Source organism: Rattus norvegicus, chromosome 2 (genome assembly GCF_036323735.1).
Source record: "Rattus norvegicus strain BN/NHsdMcwi chromosome 2, GRCr8, whole genome shotgun sequence".
Taxonomy (NCBI): domain Eukaryota; kingdom Metazoa; phylum Chordata; class Mammalia; order Rodentia; family Muridae; genus Rattus; species Rattus norvegicus.
This window is the reverse complement of record NC_086020.1, coordinates 166963137-166967962: the sequence shown is the minus strand read 5'-3', so window position 1 is coordinate 166967962 and position 4826 is coordinate 166963137. Positions and strand designations below refer to the sequence as shown.

Genomic DNA, 4826 nt, shown 5'->3' with positions numbered 1-4826 from the left:
GTATGAATGTTTAGTTCTATTTAAGTCTGGAAAATACTAACCTTACTAGACTATAAGAAGTTTTATTGATTTGAATTATGTTTTCAAGAATGTTTTACATAGGAGAAATGTGGTTATTGGTGGCTTGTAGAAACAAGTCCTTTCCTCTGTAGAAAAGACAGGTATCCTTAGTGGCTCTTAGTAGTCTGTTACTATCTTAGCGTCTTAAGTTTTCATTACCTCTGCTGGGGCCAACTTTTACGGAATCAGTTGTGTCCTCATTTGGAACCCTGAGTTTTATAAGGTGAAAGCTTTAACTTAGCACACTGAGCACCAGAGGATGGGATGGGGCAAGGACTGGAGATGTGCTTTGGGATAGGCCAGCTTTGTGAGTGCTTGAAGCCGGCTACGGAGGAGAACCTGGTTCTACTCTGGAAAACGCCTTTCATGAGAAGGCTGTGTTATGACAGAGTAACTCGAATCGTGAGCTTAGCCATAAGGAACACAGTTGGACCTGCACCACTTAGAGTCTTTCTCGTTATTTTAGCCTCTTTTTTTTTTTTTTTATTTACTTACTTTATTTCTATGCGTGGGTTGTTTCACCTGCTTGTATTTCTGTGCACCACTTATATGCCGGTTGCCCGTGAAGGCCAGAAGAGGACGTCAGATCTTTTAGAACTGGAATTACAGATGGTCGTGAGCTACCATGTGGGTTCTGGGAATTGAACCTGGATCCTCTGGAAGAGCAGTCAGTGCTCTTAACCACAGAGCCATCTCTCCCAGCCCCTTTATCAACTTTGGAAGAATTAGTTTCTCTATAGTGGAACTTAATTGAAGCGGTCATTTCCCAACAGTTGGTTCACATGCTATCTTCTCTTCCAAAAGCACCTGTTCATAGAGCAAGAGGTTAATGAATGACATGGAACATAGGAAAACTAAAGATGTCACTTTTGTTTGTGTGTTCGATACTGCTCATCAAGAAAGAAGAGTTGAGTGGTGGGGGTTAGCGGAGCTACGCCTGGGAGTCACACCACAGGGCTCACTAGCTCTGAGTCCCACTCCTGCTGCTGAGCTATGGGGTAGGCTCAGGTTGTTTCAAAGCCTCCCCTGGGAGTTCTAAGCTGCATCATTAGGACAGTCTCGCTTCTACTTTCTTATTCTTCCAGACTTCCAGATCCCCTAAATGTTATTTGGGGAGGCCATCCACAAAGAATATTAACTCCAATGCTTTTCATACTTTCAATAATCTTCTCGTTATGACTTATACTTTTCACCTAGATACTACTTTAAATATCATAGAACACTTTGCAACCTGTTTTTTTTTTTTTACTTAAAATTTTTTTAAATTTTTATTCCTAGCGCTGAAAGGATTAAAGGTATATTTTCTGTATTTGAGTTTTGTGCAGTAATGACTTTATGGTAAAACCGTAAGTGTATTCAGAATGACTTGGCTGCACTCGGTTGACTCCAGCTTTGCTGGCAGCATCCAGAGGGGCATAGCAACCAGGAGCAGTCGAACATGTCTCCCCTCTGTCACCAATCTGACTCTGCTCACAGCAGTGTTGCGCTGCCTCAGTCTGCTTAGCACTTGTTGCCCAGTCCTCCACAGTGAGCACAGGTATGCTGTCTTCTGTCCGCATGTCTGATTCAGTGCTCAGGGGAGCTTAGTGGCTCAGTGGCCAAGTTTGTTTCTTCCAGGGGCAGTTTGGACCACCTCCAGAACACAAGGGTCTTGCCCCGCCCAGGAAAACGTGCGTTTGAAATTCACAGGAATTCATTTCGGGTCAGACCAGTTGCCTTTTCTGCTCTGTTCCCCTTCCTACAATCTTAAAAATGCATGTGTGGGCTGATAAGATGGCTCAGCAGGTAAAGAAAGGTGCTTGCTGTGAATCTTGTCAACCTGAGTTCAATCTGCAGCTCTCTCACAGTGGAAGGAGAGCACAGACTCCCCACAAAGTGTCTTCTGACCTCCAGATGGGTGCTATGGGGTGTGTGTGTGTGTGTGTGTGTGTGTGTGTGTGTGTGTGTGTATTACTTGAGAGCCACACAGACATAAATAAATAAAAGGAAATACATACACACATACATATACACATATATACAATATTCATTTATTTGTTACTTATATAATGTGCTGATTTCCAGAATTCATTTTAGAGCCTTGACTAACCCCAATGGTAGCTGTAAATTATTGACCAGAGCTTGCACAGTTGGGATCTGGCTCCCAACTGCTCACTGTTTGCCAAAGCCATGTGGCAGCCAGAGAAATGCACAGCTCACTTTTTGCTCTTATGCACCTTAAATTATTTGTTTCAGGTCTCAGTGGAGTATATTGATAAGCTCCGGCTTTTTATTTACTTGCTTTTGTCCCCCTCATGAGTGTCCAATTATGTGGAAAAGGAAAGGTCCAGCAGGTACAGCAGTCACGTGGTACATGTAGGTAGCATTGGCCCCTTGGCAGCCAGTGCTGGCAACAGCCCAGAAGAAAGTGCATTCTGGCATCTCAGTGTAGCTCACGGGTAGAAGCAGTCTTCCGTATCTTCACTTCCATATTCCTGTTTTCCATAATGACAACAGTTCATGGAATTCCAGAAATCAGGATCCAAAAAATTTGTATTTTAAACGGTTTGCCAATAAAGAACTCCTTTCTAAGACTGAGTTGAAATCTGGTAAATTTGCAGTAGGCTGGGTATGCAGTATAGTTTTCAAATAGTCGTTTCTTTTGCCGTCCTTAAAATGTAGATTGTAGCAAATCTGCTGATTTTTAATTTTTCATTTTTTTCCTATAAAATCTGAGAATCTTGGGAATATTTACCAGCTGTACATATAAGAAGCAGTCTCTCAAGTGTCAGAGGAAAGTTGGCCTGGCCTCGCCTTGTCGTTGGAGTAGTGAGGAAATGAAATAAACACTTCAGAGTCAGTCGTGCTCTGCAGTTTCAGATCTGCAAGTTTGAGTTCAGAAGAAATTGTGTCGTGTGTCGTGGGGGCTGGGAGGAACTCAGGTGGGGCTTGTACTGTGCCTGGGCCATGCCCAGGGTCCATCCCCAGCGCCAAAACCACACTGCATCAGCAGCAAGGTGGGGAGAGGAGCCCTTGGGTGAAAACCATTTCACAAGGAAAAGCTGCGGATGGTCGGAAGTGGCTAGCAAGTTCTTTTCAGTGACGAGAAGCGGACCATGGTATGGAGGGTTACTAAGTCGGGGCCACAACACCAGCTGTAGACCTAAAGGCAGAGACACTAAGGTGGGAAATGCAGAATTCTGAAGACTTTCGTAAAAGGCCCTTAAAAGAAAGTGTAACTATAGGCTCCAGGCGTGGGAAGTATTTTTCACTGTGTTCTGTACACAGAAACTGTGAAAAACATTCTGCTTAATAGGAAATGTGTTAGTTGGACAGGTTGAATGGAACAGGGAGAGAAAACAAAACACAACACAAGCAAACAAATGAAAACCCCAGCCAAAAGAGCAGGCAGCTGGCCATCATGCGTTCGTGACTGCTGGGTGTGACTGTCAGTGTTGAATGTGTCCAAGGTCTGCCCTCCCCAGGTCCCTTCCCACTTCACTGTTTATGTGCAATGAGGAATTCTCTTTTGTCGACTGTAGAGCAAATCCCCACTGCTGGGTGATTCTGGTTTGGGAATGTAGTCTGAGGCTAAGGGAATCCAGAAGGAATGCTGTGGGAATTTAATACTGCAACAGTTTTGGGAAGTTTTTGTCTCTTCTAGGACTCATCCATTACTAGGAGAGAGTCAGCAGCACACATCCAAGGGATTGTCACAGAAGCAGATGACTGACCTAAGTTTTGTCTGGGACTTATTTTGATAAGCTTTGATGGTAGCTGGGCACTTGTTAGTCACCATATGTAATCCAGGCCAGTGTGACAGTGGCCCTTCGTCACTGCAGTCTGCAGGCCAGCCATTGAGCAACTGCTTGATTTCCCGTGCTGAGCCTGGGTGCCTGTTGGACTGCTCCACAGTTCCTGGCTCTCCTGTTCTCCTTCCTGTTGAGTCAGGCTCTGGTTTAGCCTGTCTTACTGTTTCATTATTTTCTTTCTTTCTCTCTCTCTCTCTCTCTCTCTCTCTTTCTCTTTCCCTCCCTCCCTCCCTCCCTTCCTTCCTTCCTTTCTTTCTTTCTTCCTTTTTTTTTTTGATTTTTTTTTATTCACATTTCAAATGTTATCCCCTTTCCCGGTTTCCCATCCATAAACCCCCTATTCCATTCCCCTCCCCCTTCTTCCATGAGGGTGTTCCCCCTCCCCATCCACTCGCCCCTTCCTGCCTCCCTGCCTGACATTCCCCTACAGTAGGGGGTCCAGCCTTGGCAGGACCAAGGGCTTTTCCTCCCATTGGTGCCCAACAAGGCCATCCTCTGCTACATATGCAGCTGGAACCATGGGTCTCTCCATGTGTACTCCTGGGATGGTGGGTTAGTCCCTGGGAACCCTGGTTGGTTGGCATTGTTGTTCTTACGGGGTTGCAAACCCCTTCAGCTCCTTCAGTCCTTTCGATAACTCCTCCACTGGGGACCCCATTTTCAGTGCAATGGTTGGCTGTGGGCATTTGCTTCTGTCATGCTCTGGCAGAGCCTCTCAGGAGACAGCTATATCATTATTTTCAAAAGCTGGTTAAGTGCTGAACCGTGAGCAGCAAGCCCTGGTGGTGACCTGAGTGTAAACCAATACCACACTCAGCCACAGGGCAAAACTAAGCAGAACATGCAGAGGTCCAGAAATACACCTAGTCTCCATACACTGGAACGTTCTTCACCACGGCACACATTATCACCCAGAGTCAATTCATATTTGAGTCCACTCTTCATGTTATACATTGATGGTTTTGACAGCTGAGT

The 4826-nt window shown here is 45.2% G+C and overlaps 1 protein-coding gene across 4 annotated transcripts in view; it reads left to right on the top strand.

The window, feature by feature from the left end:
• The window catches only part of Fnip2 (folliculin interacting protein 2), a 111765-nt gene that overhangs the window by 38528 nt on the left and 68411 nt on the right, over nucleotides 1-4826 (top strand). The gene's annotated exons all lie outside the window — the stretch shown is intronic.